General features: G+C 44.6%; 1 long non-coding RNA gene across 4 annotated transcripts; it reads left to right on the top strand.

Annotated features, from left to right (window-relative positions):
• Window positions 1-1,322: 1,322 nt before the first annotated feature.
• Window positions 1,323-7,336, top strand: LOC115178498 (uncharacterized). Of its 4 annotated transcripts, XR_003872637.1 has the most exons (4): window positions 1,323-1,431; window positions 3,712-3,999; window positions 4,389-4,467; window positions 7,294-7,336. It is a non-coding gene; the product is annotated as an uncharacterized LOC115178498 (long non-coding RNA). The 4 variants fall into 4 exon arrangements; XR_003872638.1 differs by lacking the exon at window positions 7,294-7,336 and having other exon boundaries at window positions 1,323-1,405; window positions 4,389-4,892; XR_003872636.1 differs by lacking the exon at window positions 7,294-7,336 and having other exon boundaries at window positions 4,389-4,892.
• The last annotated feature ends 7,848 nt before the right edge of the window (window positions 7,337-15,184 follow it).

Genomic DNA, 15,184 nt, shown 5'->3' with positions numbered 1-15,184 from the left:
CTGCATTCGAACCAGGGCCTGTAGTGACACCTCTTGCATAGAGATGCAGTGCCTTAGACCGCTGCGCCACTCGGGAGCCCTGTACATTGCAATTTGAATGTTCAATAGGCATTATAGGCTGAATTGTGAGGTGATTTCCCACAGTTAAAGTGCCGCAATAAGAGCTGCGATTGTAATATTTGTGTAAACTCTAGAATTGTAATCTGTGGGTGTCAATAACTAGGCTGGTACCCCATGTCATGAACCCCAGATCCATAAGATTGGTACCCCATGTCATGAACCCCAGATCCATAAGGCTGTACCCCATGTCATGAACCCCAGATCCATAAGGCTGGTACCCCATGTCATGAACCCCAGATCCATAAGGCTGTCCATTGAAGGTATGTTGCAGTCCTGAAGAGTAACACCCACAGTGCAATTTCAACAGATTTTTTGGGGGGCATCAAATTATCAAATTATTGTATTTTTTTAAATGTATATAACAATATTCCAACCTTGTTTCGAATTATCTCGTCCAATTGTAGCATGATTCCATTTGTATCCGTTTGCATCGGTTTCAATGGGTAACTTTTATATTGAAAACCGAACCACCGATTCTAGTATTGTTGCTCAGGCAAATGTTGTTCACGACACACTGCAATAAAGAGATAGGAGGGAGACTGTGTGAGAGGTGAAAGTGAAGCAGGGAGATTGATTTTCCCTTTTGTACTTTAACTATTTGCACTTCATTACAACACTGTGTAGACATAATATGACATTTCAAATGTTTGTATTGTTGATTTCACTTGTGTTTATTATCTATTTCACTTGCTTTGGCAATATAAAAATATGTTTCCCATGCCATTAAAGCCCCTTAAATTTAATTTAAATTGGTGAATGATTGGCACATTCATTATGGAAACCGTGTAACGTTTAAGAACTAAATGGAAGCAAACGGAGCAAAATTTGAGTTAATATTGGATAAATACAGGTAGGTCCCTCCACGTTTCGTTCAGTTTGCTTCCGTTTATTAAATGTTTTGCAACTAGGCCCCTGGCAGAGAGATGAGATAACTTTGATTACAAGAGAGTTATGAGGTCATTTCTTTATTGCCTGAAGATGGAAGCCATGTGGGAAAGTGTTCATATGGATATTTACTTTGGTAGAAAGGACGGTTAAAATAAAAAACACAATAACTAGCCAACTCACTTCCTCGTTACATTACGAGACTCACCGCAGCAAATGCACTCTTTCTTTCTCAATCTCATTCGCACACACACACGTTAACGCCGCCTGACCCTCACAGCCACTCAGCTGTAATCGTCAGTCCTGGTGCCGTGCCAACAGTAACAACACAGCATTTTCCACTCACAAGAGTCAATCACAGATTGAACAACGAGCCAGATGTTTCACCGGATGGTGTGTGGTCAGTAGTTGCGGACAGTGGTTGCGGTCAGTAGTTGTGTGGTCGGTGGTTGTGTGGTCGGTGGTTGTGTGGTCGGTAGTTGCGGTCAGTCCTTGCGGTCAGTAGTTGCGGTCGGTAGTTGTGTGTTTGCGGTTGGTAGTTGTGTGTTTGCAGTCAGTAGTTGCGGTCAGTAATTGTGGACAGTAGTTGTGTGATTGTGGTCAGTGGTTGTGTGATCAGTAGTTGAGGTCAGTAGTTGTGGTCAGTAGCTGTGTGATTGTGGTCAGTGGTTGTGTGATCAGTAGTTTAGGTCAGTAGTTGCGGTCAGTAGTTGTGTGGTCAGTAGTTGTGTGGTCAGTAGTTGTGCGGTCAGTAGTTGAGGTCAGTAGTTGTGGTCAGTAGTTGTGTGATTGTGGTCAGTGGTTGTGTGATCAGTAGTTGTGTGGTCAGTAGTTGCGGTCAGTAGTTGTGGACAGTAGTTGAGGTCAGTAGTTGTGGTCAGTAGTTGTGTGATTGTGGTCAGTGGTTGTGTGGTCAGTAGTTGTGTGGTCAGTGGTTGCAGTCAGTGGTTGTGGGCAGTAGTTGTGTGGTCAGTAGTTGTGTGGACAGTAGTTGCGGTCGGTAGTTGTGGTCGGTAGTTGTGGTCGGTAGTTGTGTGATTGTGGTCAGTGGTTGTGGTCGGTAGTTGTGTGTTTGTGGTTGGTAGTTGTGTGATTGTTGTCAGTGGTTGTGTGGTCAGTAGTTGTGTGGTCAGTAGTTGTGTGGTCAGTAGTTGAGGTTGGTAGGTGTGGTCAGTAGTTGTGTGATTGTGGTCAGTAGTTGTGTGGTCAGTAGTTGAGGTTGGTAGGTGTGGTCAGTAGTTCTGGTCAGTAGTTGTGGTCGGTAGTTGAATAGTCAGTAGTTGTTTGGCCAGCGATTGTGTGGTTAGTTGTTGCGCGGTCAGTAGTTGAGGCCAGTAGTTGTGGTCCGTAGTTGTGATCAGTAGTTGTGTGGTCAGTAGTTGTGGTCGGTAGTTGTGGTTGGTAGTTGTGCGGTCAGTGGTTGCAGTCAGTGGTTGTGGGCAGTAGTTGTGTGGTCAGTAGTTGCGGTCGGTAGTTGTGGTCGGTAGTTGTGTGATTGTGGTCAGTGGTTGTGGTCGGTAGTTGTGTGTTTGTGGTTGGTAGTTGTGTGATTGTTGTCAGTGGTTGTGTGGTCAGTAGTTGTGTGGTCAGTAGTTGTGTGGTCAGTAGTTGAGGTTGGTAGGTGTGGTCAGTAGTTGTGTGATTGTGGTCAGTGGTTGTGTGATCAGTAGTTGTGTGGTCAGTAGTTGCGGTCGGTAGTTGTGTGGTCAGTAGTTGTGGACAGTGGTTGTGTGGTCAGTAGTTCTGGTCAGTAGTTGTGGTCGGTAGTTGAATAGTCAGTAGTTGTTTGGCCAGCGATTGTGTGGTTAGTTGTTGCGCGGTCAGTAGTTGAGGCCAGTAGTTGTGGTCCGTAGTTGTGGTCAGTAGTTGTGTGGTCAGTAGTTGCATGGTCAGTAGTTGCAGTCAGTGGTTGTGTGGTCAGTAGTTGCTGTCAGTCGTTGTGGTCAGTTGTTGTGCTCGGTAATTGTGGCCGGCATTTGTTTGGTCAGAAGTTGTGTGGTCAGTAGGTGTTAGGTCAGTAGCTGTGGGGTCAGTTGTTGTGGTCAGTAGTTGAGTGGTTGGTAGTTGTGTGATTGTGGTCAGTAGTTGTGTGGTCACTAGATGTTTGGTCAGTAGTTGTGTGGTTGTAGTCAGTAGGTGTGGTCGGTAGGTGTGATCAGTAGGTGTGGTCGGTGGGTGTTTTCAGTAGGTGTGGTCAGTAGGTGTGGGCAGTTGGTGTGGTCGGTAGTTGTGTGGTTAGTAGTTGATGTCAGTAGTTGTGTGGTCAGTAGTTGTGGTCGGTAGTTGTGTAGTCGGCAGGTGTGGTCAGTAGGTGTGGTCAGTGGTTGTGTGATTGTGGTCAATGGTTGTATGATCGGTGGTTGTGCGGTCAGTAGTTGTGGTCAGTAGTTGTGGTCGGTAGCTGCGTGGTTGCGGTCGGTAGTTGTATGTTTGCGGTCGGTAGTTGTGTGTTTGCGGCCAGTAGTTGCTCGGTCAGTAGTTGTGTGGTCAGTAGATGTGTGTTTGTCAGCGGTAGTTGTGTGTTTGCGGTCTGTAGTCAGTAGTTATGTGGTTGGTAGTTGCGTAGTCAGTAGTTGTGAGGCCAGCAGTCACTTTACTTTTGGTCAGGTAGTGTACCATGGACAAAGACTGACACTTGTGTCGTTGAATGTTGATCCCGACTCCCGAGTATTCTGTATTTCTGAAAACCTTTTCTTCTACTGACAGAAGACGTGTTCGTTTCCGTTGCCGTGTCAACACCAGGGCTGCCGTGTCAACGCCAGGGGTGTTTTCATTTCGTTCATCTCCCCGTACTTCCCCTGAATGAATAGATAGACAGCTGAGTGGAGGGCCACACTAATGGATTTGGGGCCCCGGGTACCTACATCCAGGGTGGTTTCCGTTCCTCTTCCTTGTATTCCAGGTCCTTAGTTTCTCCTTCTACCCTGAAAAGACGACAGACTTCTTCAGATCTACAACAAGATCAGGGCTGAACGCCCTGACACCACTCTCACGGTATGTTCACAGAGTGTAGAAAAAATGAAAGCGAAGATGAATAAATAACATCTATAACCTATACACAACCTATGTAAATACAATGGAAATGCCATTTTGGCACTTAATGGCACTCAAATATTCATATATATATATATATAAACGCTAAATCTTTTGGTCAGACAGACTGCATCCCGTAGAATTTGTTTGTGTTGGTTGTGATTGGACCAGATCCAGTAGAATCTGATTGTGTTGGTTGTGATTGGACCAGATCCAGTAGAATCTGATTGTGTTGGTTGTGATTGGACCAGATCCAGTAGAATCTGATTGTGTTGGTTGTGATTGGACCAGATCCAGTCTGAATCTGTTTGTGATTGGACGTAATTGACCGAATTTCTTTCTGCTTCCAGAGTCGGGGGGATTCCTTAAAGCTGATGATCGACTCTCAGAAAGGCAGCAACACAAAGACAGGATAGGAGCAGACTAAAGGTACCTGCAATACACACTTGTAAACTACTGTTACAAACACACACCTGTAAACTATTGTTACAAATACACACCTGTAAACAACTGTTACAAACAAACACCTGGAAACTATTGTTACAAACACACACCTGTAAACAACTGTTACAAACAAACACCTGGAAACTATTGTTACAAACACACACCTGTAAACAACTGATACAAACACACACCTGTAAATTACTGATACAAATACACACCTGTAAATTACTGATACAAAAACACACCTGTAAACTACTGATACAAACACACACCTGTAAACTACTGATACAAACACACACCTGTGAATTACTGATACAAACACACACCTGGAAACTACTGTTACCAACACACATCTATAAACTACTATTACAAACACACACCTGTAAACCACTGTTACAAACACACACCTGGAAACTACAGTTACAAACACACACCTACAAACTACTATTACAAACACACACCTGTAAACCACTGTTACAAACATACACCAGTTAACTACTGCTACAAACACACACCTGTTACAAACACACACCAATAAACTACTGTTACAAACACACACCTGTAAATTACTGACACAAACACACACCTGGAAACTACTGTTACCAACACACATCTATAAACTACTATTACAAACACACCTGTAAACCACTGTTACAAACACACACCTGGAAACTACAGTTACAAACACACACCTACAAACTACTATTACAAACACACACCTGTAAACCACTGTTACAAACATACACCAGTTAACTACTGTTACAAACACACTACTGTTACAAACACACACCTATAAACTACTGTTACAAACACACACCTGTTACAAACACACACCAATAAACTACTTTTACAAACACACACCTGCAAACTACTGTTACAAACACACACCTGTTAACTACTGTTACAAACACACACCTGTTACAAACACACACCTGGAAACTACTGTTACAAATCATTAAAATCCAGACGGAAAATATCTACACAAGAAGCAACCTAATATCACACAGTCAACTCTAGTCATTTAGTAAGTTCACCATTCTGCGATTCTCACTGTTAAACATCGCACAGTGTTCAACACAATGGTGCTTTATGTCATCATTTGATCTGATCAGTCAACGCATACAAACACACACCTATAAACTACTGTTACAAACACACACCTGTTACAAACACACCTGTTAACTACTGTTACAAACACACACCAATAAACTACTGTTACAAACACACACCTGTTACAAACACACCTATAAACTACTGTTACAAACACACACCTGTTACATACAAACACCTGGAAACTATTGTTACAAACACACACCTATAAACTACTGTTACAATCACACACCTGTTTCAAACACACCTGTTAACTACTGTTACAAACACACACCAATAAACTACTGTTACAAACACACACCTGTTACAAACACACCTGTTAACTACTGTTACAAACACACACCAATAAACTACTGTTACAAACACACACCTATAAACTACTGTTACAAACACACACCTGTTTCAAACACACCTGTTAACTACTGTTACAAACACACACCAATAAACTACTGTTACAAACACACACCTGTTACAAACACATCTGTAAACTACTGTTACAAACACACCTGTAAACTACTGTTACAAACACACACCTATAAACTACTGTTACAAACACACACCTGTTACAAACACACACCTATAAACTACTGTTACAAACACACACCTGTAAACTACTGTTACAAACACACACCTATAAACTACTGTTACAAACACACACCTGTTACAAACACACCTGTAAACTACTGTTACAAACACACACCTGTTACAAACACACCTATAAACTACTGTTACAAACACACACCAATAAACTACTGTTACAAACACACACCTGTTACAAACACATCTGTAAACTACTGTTACAAACACACCTGTAAACTACTGTTACAAACACACACCTATAAACTACTGTTACAAACACACACCTGTTACAAACACACACCTATAAACTACTGTTACAAACACACACCTGTAAACTACTGTTACAAACACACACCTATAAACTACTGTTACAAACACACACCTGTTACAAACACACCTGTAAACTACTGTTACAAACACCCACCTGTTACAAACACACACCAATAAACTACTGTTACAAACACACACCTGCAAACTACTGTTACAAACACACACCTGTTAACTACTGTTACAAACACACACCTGTTACCAACACACACCTGGAAACTACTGTTACAAATCATTAAAATCCAGACGGAAAATATCTACACAAGAAGCAACCTAATATCACACAGTCAACTCTAGTCATTTAGTAAGTTCACCATTCTGTGATTCTCACTGTTAAACATCACACAGTGTTCAACACAATGGTTCTTTATGTCATAATTTGATATGATCAGTCAACGCATACAAACACACACCTATAAACTACTGTTACAAACACACACCTGTTACAAACACACCTGTTAACTACTGTTACAAACACACCTGTTAACTACTGTTACAAACACACACCTGTTACAAACACACCTGTTAACTACTGTTACAAACACACACCAATAAACTACTGTTACAAACACACACCTGTTACAAACACACCTGTTAACTACTGTTACAAACACACCTGTTAACTACTGTTACAAACACACACCAATAAACTACTGTTACAAACACACACCTGTTACAAACACACACCTTTAAACTACTGTTACAAACACTATAAACACCTGTTACAAACATAAACCTGTTACAAACTATTGTTACAAACTGCATGAGGAGATAGATACTGTGTTCCCCAACAAGGTAACCCCCACACCATGACCAAACTGCAGGAGGAGATAGATACTGTGTTCCCCAACAAGGTAACCCCCACACCATGACCAAACTGCAGGAGGAGATAGATACTGTGTTCCCCAACAAGGTAACCCCCACACCATGACCAAACTGCAGGAGGAGATAGATACTGTGTTCCCCAACAAGGTAACCCCCACACCATGACCAAACTGCAGGAGGAGATAGATACTGTGTTCCCCAACAAGGTAACCCCCACACCATGACCAAACTGCAGGAGGAGGTAGATACTGTATTCCCCAACAAGGTAACCCCCACACCATGACCAAACTGCAGGAGGAGATAGATACTGTGTTCCCCAACAAGGTAACCCCCACACCATGACCAAACTGCAGGAGGAGATAGATACTGTGTTCCCCAACAAGGTAACCCCCACACCATGACCAAACTGCAGGAGGTGATAGATACTGTGTTCCCCAACAAGGTAACCCCCACACCATGACCAAACTGCAGGAGGAGATAGATACTGTATTCCCCAACAAGGTAACCCCCACACCATGACCAAACTGCAGGAGGAGATAGATACTGTGTTCCCCAACAAGGTAACCCCCACACCATGACCAAACTGCAGGAGGAGATAGATACTGTGTTCCCCAACAAGGTAACCCCCACACCATGACCAAACTGCAGGAGGTGATAGATACTGTGTTCCCCAACAAGGTAACCCCCACACCATGACCAAACTGCAGGAGGAGATAGATACTGTGTTCCCCAACAAGGTAACCCCCACACCATGACCAAACTGCAGGAGGAGATAGATACTGTGTTCCCCAACAAGGTAACCCCCACACCATGACCAAACTGCAGGAGGTGATAGATACTGTGTTCCCCAACAAGGTAACCCCCACACCATGACCAAACTGCAGGAGGTGATAGATACTGTGTTCCCCAACAAGGTAACCCCCACACCATGACCAAACTGCAGGAGGAGATAGATACTGTGTTCCCCAACAAGGTAACCCCCACACCATGACCAAACTGCAGGAGGTGATAGATACTGTGTTCCCCAACAAGGTAACCCCCACACCATGACCAAACTGCAGGTTGAGATAGGTACTGTGTTCCCCAACAAGGTAACCCCCACACCATGACCAAACTGCAGGAGGAGATAGATACTGTGTTCCCCAACAAGGTAACCCCCACACCATGACCAAACTGCAGGAGGTGATAGATACTGTGTTCCCCAACAAGGTAACCCCCACACCATGACCAAACTGCAGGAGGTGATAGATACTGTGTTCCCCAACAAGGTAACCCCCACACCATGACCAAACTGCAGGAGGAGGTAGATACTGTGTTCCCCAACAAGGTAACCCCCACACCATGACCAAACTGCAGGAGGAGGTAGATACTGTGTTCCCCAACAAGGTAACCCCCACACCATGACCAAACTGCAGGAGGAGGTAGATACTGTGTTCCCCAACAAGGTAACCCCCACACCATGACCAAACTGCAGGAGGAGATAGATACTGTGTTCCCCAACAAGGTAACCCCCACACCATGACCAAACTGCAGGAGGAGATAGATACTGTGTTCCCCAACAAGGTAACCCCCACACCATGACCAAACTGCAGGAGGAGATAGATACTGTGTTCCCCAACAAGGTAACCCCCACACCATGACCAAACTGCAGGAGGAGATAGATACTGTATTCCCCAACAAGGTAACCCCCACACCATGACCAAACTGCAGGAGGAGATAGATACTGTATTCCCCAACAAGGTAACCCCCACACCATGACCAAACTGCAGGAGGTGATAGATACTGTGTTTCCCAACAAGGTAACCCCCACACCATGACCAAACTGCAGGAGGAGATAGATACTGTGTTCCCCAACAAGGTAACCCCCACACCATCACCAAACTGCAGGAGGAGATAGATACTGTGTTCCCCAACAAGGTAACCCCCACACCATGACCAAACTGCAGGAGGAGATAGATACTGTGTTCCCCAACAAGGTATCCCCCACACCATGACCAAACTGCAGGAGGAGATAGATACTGTGTTCCCCAACAAGGTAACCCCCACACCATGACCAAACTGCAGGAGGAGATAGATACTGTGTTCCCCAACAAGGTATCCCCCACACCATGACCAAACTGCATGAGGAGATAGATACTGTGTTCCCCAACAAGGTAACCCCCACACCATGACCAAACTGCAGGAGGAGATAGATACTGTGTTCCCCAACAAGGTAACCCCCACACCATGACCAAACTGCAGGAGGTGATAGATACTGTGTTCCCCAACAAGGTAACCCCCACACCATGACCAAACTGCAGAAGGAGATAGATACTGTGTTCCCCAACAAGGTAACCCCCACACCATGACCAAACTGCAGGAGGAGATAGATACTGTGTTCCCCAACAAGGTAACCCCCACACCATGACCAAACTGCAGGAGGAGATAGATACTGTGTTCCCCAACAAGGTATCCCCCACACCATGACCAAACTGCAGGAGGTGATAGATACTGTGTTCCCCAACAAGGTATCCCCCACACCATGACCAAACTGCAGGAGGAGATAGATACTGTGTTCCCCAACAAGGTAACCCCCGCACCATGAGATTAATTTGGAGAAAAGTAAGCTACCTAGGTATAACTAACTAGCTAGGTATAACTAACTAGCTAGGTATATCTAACTAGCTAGGTATAACTAACTAGCTAGGTATAACTAACTAGCTAGGTATATCTAACTAGCTAGGTATAACTAACTAGCTAGGTATAACTAACTAGCTAGGTATATCTAACTAGCTAGGTATATCTAACTAGCTAGGTATAACTAACTAGCTAGCTACTAGTACTAGCTATATGATGATGGCTCCGGAGAGTATGGCTGCCGTTTTATGGGCTCTTAACCAACCGTGCTATTTCCCGATGTTTTGTAACTTATAATGTCGCTGCTACCGTCTCTTATGACCGAAAAGAGCCTCTGGACATCAGGATTACTCACCTTGAACTGGATGAATAATCTTTCTTTAATAAGTTGGACGAGAGGGATTTACTTACTCCAGACACTTGAACAGACCCTCATCCCCATCATTCGTAGGAGACAAATACGGAGGTATCGCGAAAGGAGATCGGGGTGCCTTGTGAGGATTCGGCGACGAGTGGCTAATTTGCCTTTGCCATCGGTATGATTTGCCAATGTATAATTGCCGGATATTAAAGTGGACAAACTACAAGCATGTATATCCTACCAATAGGACATTCAAAACTGTAATATCTTATGTTTAACCGAGTTGTGGCTGAACGATGACAATAACATACAGCTGGTGGGTTATACACTGTATTGACAGGATAGAACAGGAGCCTCTGGTAAGACAAGGGGTAGTGGTCTATGTATATTTGTAAACAACAGCTGGTGCATGATATCTAAGGAAGTCTTGAGGTTTTGCTCGCCTGAGGTAGAGTATCTCATGATAAGCTGTAGACCACACTATTTACCAAGAGAGTTTTCATCTATATTCTTCGTAGCTGTCTATTTACTAGCACAAACCGATGCTGGCACACTAAGACTGCACTCAATGAGCTGCATACTGCCATAAGCAAACAGGAAAACGCTCATCCAGAGGTGGCACTCCTAGTGGCTGGGGACTTTAATGCAGGAAAACTTACAGCAGGAAGCACCAGTGAATCGGTCAATAGAAAATTTGTCGGATGAAGCAAATGCCAAGCTACAGGACTGTTTTGCTAGCACAGACTGGAATATGTTCCAGGATTCTTCCGATGGCATTAGGAGGACACCACATCAGTCACTGGCTTCATCAATCAGTGCATCGATGACGTCGTCCCCACAGTGACCGTAAGTACATAACCCAACCAGAAAACATGGATTACAGTCAGCATCCGCACTGAGCTAAAGGCTAGAGCTGCCGCTTTCAAGGAGTGGGACTCTAACCCGGAAGATAATTGGAAATCCCGCTATGCCCTCCGAGGAACCATCAAACAGGCAAAGCATCAATACTACACCGTCTCTGACGCTCGTCGGATGTGGCAGGGCTTGCAAACCATTAAAGACTACAAGGGGATGCACAGCCGAGAGCTGCCCAGTGACACAAGCCTACCAGACGAGCTAAACTACTTCTATGCTCGCGTCGAGGCAAATAACACTGAAACATGCATGAGAGCACCAGCTGTTCCACAAGACTGTGTGATCACGCTCTCCACAGCCGATGTGAGTAAGACCTTCACAAGGCCGCTGGGCCAAACAGATTACCAGAACGTGTACTACGAGCTGACCAACTGGCAAGTGTCTTCACTGACATTTTCAACCTCTCCCTGTCCGAGTCTGTAATACCAACATGTTTAAGCAGACCACCATAGTCCCTGTGCCCAAGAGCACTAAGGTAACCTCCCTAAATGACTACTGACCCATAGCACTCACGTCTGTTGCCATGAAGTGCTTTGAAAGGCTGGTCATGGCTCACATCAACACCATCATCCCAGAAACCCTAGACCCACTCCAATTCGCATACCGCCCCAACAGATCAACAGATGATGCAAATTCCATTGCACTCCACACCATCCTTTCCCACCTGGACAAAAGGAACACCTATGTGAGAGTGCTATTCATTGACTACAGCTCAGGGTTCAACACCATAGCGCCCTCAAATCAATAAGCTAAGGACCCTGGGACGAAACACCTCCCTCTGCAACTGGATCCTGGACTTGCTGACGAGCCACCCCCTGGTGGTAAGGGTAGGTAACAACACATGCGCCATGCTGATCCTTAACACTGGGGCCCCTCAGGGGTGCGTGCTCAGTCCCCTCCTGTACTCCCTGTTCACTCAAGGCTGCATGGCCAGGCATGACTTCAACACCATCATTACATTTGCTGATGACACAACAGTGGTAGGCCTGATCAACGACGAGACAGCCTAAAGGGAGGAGGTCAGAGACATGGCCGTGTGGTGCCAGGACAACAACCTCTCCCTCAACGTGATCAAGACAAAGGAGATGTTTGTGGACTACAGGAAAAAGAGGACCGAGCACGCCCCCATTCTTATCGCCGGTGTCACGTCCTGACCAGTAAAGGGGTTATTTGTTATTATAGTTTGGTCAGGACGTGGCAGAGGGTATTTGTTTTATATGGTTTTGAGTGTGTGTTTATGTAGAGGGGCGTTTTATTTATGTTTCCGGGGTTTTTGGTTTAGTTCTATGTTGTACAGTTCTATGTCTGTTTCTAGGGTGTTTATTTCTATGTTTAGTATTTGGGATTGGGGCCTTCAATTGGAGGCAGCTGGTTATTGTTGCCTCTGATTGAAGGTCCTATAATTAGGAGTTTGTTTGTTTTGGGGATTGTGGGAGATTGTTCTTTGTACTGCTGTGTGAGCCTACAAGGCTGTTTGTCGTCCGTTCATCGTTTTCTTGTTTTGTTTCGTGTTAAATAAAATGAGCATTCACATACCCGCTGCGCCTTGGTCCATCCATTACGACGACCGTGACAGCCGGGGCTGGAGTGGAGCAGTTTGAGAGCTTCAAACTCCTTGGTGTCCACATCATCAACAAACTAACATGGTCCAAGCACACCAAGACAGTCGTGAAGGGGGCACGACAAAACCTATTCCCCCTTAGGACACTGAAAAGATTTGGCATGGGTCCTCAGATCCTCAAAAGGTTCTACAGCTGCACCATCGAGAGCATCCTGACTGGTTGCATCACTGCCTTTTATGGCAACTGCTCAGCCTCTGACCGCAAGGCAGTACAGAGGGTAGTGCGAACGGCCCAGTACATCGCTGGGGCCAAGCTTCCTGCCATCCAGGACCTCTATACCAGGCGGTGTCAGAGGAAGGCCCTAAAATTTGTCAAAGACTCCAGCCACCCTAGTCATAGACTGTTCTCTCTGCTACCGCATGGCAAGCGGTACCGGGGCGCCAAGTCTAGGTCCAAGAGGCTTCTAAACAGCTTCTAACCCTAAGCCATAAGACTCCTGAACATCTAGTCAAATGGCTACCCAGACAATTTGCAGTGCCCCCCCCCCACCCTCTCACCCCTCTTTACATCACTGCTACTCTCTGTTATCATCTATGCATAGTCACTTGAATAACTCTACCGTCATGTACATACCACCTCAAATAACCGGTGCCCCCGCACATTGACTCTGTATTGGTAACCCCCTGTATATAGTCTAGCTATTGTTATTTCACTGCTGCTCTTTAATTACTTGTTACTTTTATCTCTTATTCTTATCTGTGTATTTTGAAACTGCATTGTTGGTTAGGGGCTCGTAAATAAGCATTTCACTGTAAGGTCTACCCTGTTGTATTGGGCGCATGTGACTAATACAATTTGATTTGATTTCCGTTAGGGAACACCTACTCTGTGAGGTTAATATGTGCATTGACTAAATTCGCCCTTGCACTCATCCTAAACAACCCCATTTTTTTGTAACTTTGGCAAAGGCTAAAGTCGACAACAGATTCTAGTTTGGGAAACAGAAAACCGACTGAGATAAAATGTTTCATCAATGAGAATCTCGCTCCGTCTTCTCCCACTGACGGCCATGGCCTCTCATCACCATATTTGGCGGGAGTGGAAATACCAACCGGATGCTTCAGATTTATTTATCCGGTGAAACATCTGGCTCGTTGTTCTATCTGTGATTTACTGTTGTGTATGGAAAATGCTGTGTTGTTACTGTTGGCACGGCACCAGGACTGACGATTACAGCTGAGTGGCTGTGAGGGTCAGGCGGAGTTAACGTGTGTGTGTGTGCGCGCGCACGCGAGTCTCCTAATGTAACAAGGAAGTGGGTTAGCTTGTTATTGTGTTTTTGATTTTAACCATCCTTTCGACCAAAGTAAATATCCAGATGAACACTTTTCCACATCCAGATTTCAAATGTCATGTTATGTCTACACACAGTGGTGTAATGATGTGCAAATAGTTAAAGTACAAAAGGGAGAATAAATATCCCTACTTCGCATTGACCTCTCACACAGTGTCCCTCCTATCTCCTTATTGCGTGTTTGTCGTGAACAACATTTGCCTGAGCAACAATAGTAGAATCGGTGGTTCGGTTTTCAAAATAAAAGTTACCAATTGAAACTGATGCAAACGGATACAAATGGAATCATGCTACATTTGGACGAGATAATTCGAAAACAAGGTTGGAATAATGTTATATAAATTCAACAAAAGATAATAATTAGTTAATTTGACACCAAATAAAATCTGATAAAATTGCACTGTAGATGTATAGTCTTCAGGACTGCAACATACCTTCAGTGTACAGCCTGATGGATCTTGGGTTCATGACGTGGGGTACCAGCCTGATGGATCTTGGGTTCATGACATGGGGTACAGCCTTATGGATCTGGGGTTCATGACGTGGGGTACCAGCCTTATGGATCTTGGGTTCATGACATGGGGTACAGCCTGATGGATCTTGGGTTCATGACATGGGGTACCAACCTAGTCATTGACACCCACGGATTACAATTAGAATGAGTTTACACAAAAATTAGCATTGTAGCTCTTATTGCGGGACTTTAACTGTGGGAAATCACCTCACAATTCAGCCTATAGTGCCTATTGAACATTCATATTGCAATGTACAGGGCTCCCGAGTGGCACAGCGGTCTAAGGCACTGCATCTCAGTGCAAGAGGCGTCACTAAAGTCCCTGATTTGAATGCGGGCTGTATCACATCCGGACGTGATTGGGAGTCCCATAGGGTGGCACACAATTGGCCCAGCATCGTCTGGGTTTGGCCGGGGTAGGCCGTCATTGTAAATAAGAATTTGTTCTTAACTGACTTACCTAGGTAAATAAAGGTTAAATGTTATTCTTTTTTAAATAAACTTATGGAATTGTGAGGTGATTTCCTACAGTTAAAGTC

Source organism: Salmo trutta, chromosome 38, assembly GCF_901001165.1.
Source record: "Salmo trutta chromosome 38, fSalTru1.1, whole genome shotgun sequence".
In the NCBI taxonomy this organism is placed as follows: domain Eukaryota; kingdom Metazoa; phylum Chordata; class Actinopteri; order Salmoniformes; family Salmonidae; genus Salmo; species Salmo trutta.
The sequence above is the reverse complement of the archived record's forward strand: the minus strand, read 5'-3'. Positions and strand labels throughout refer to the sequence as shown.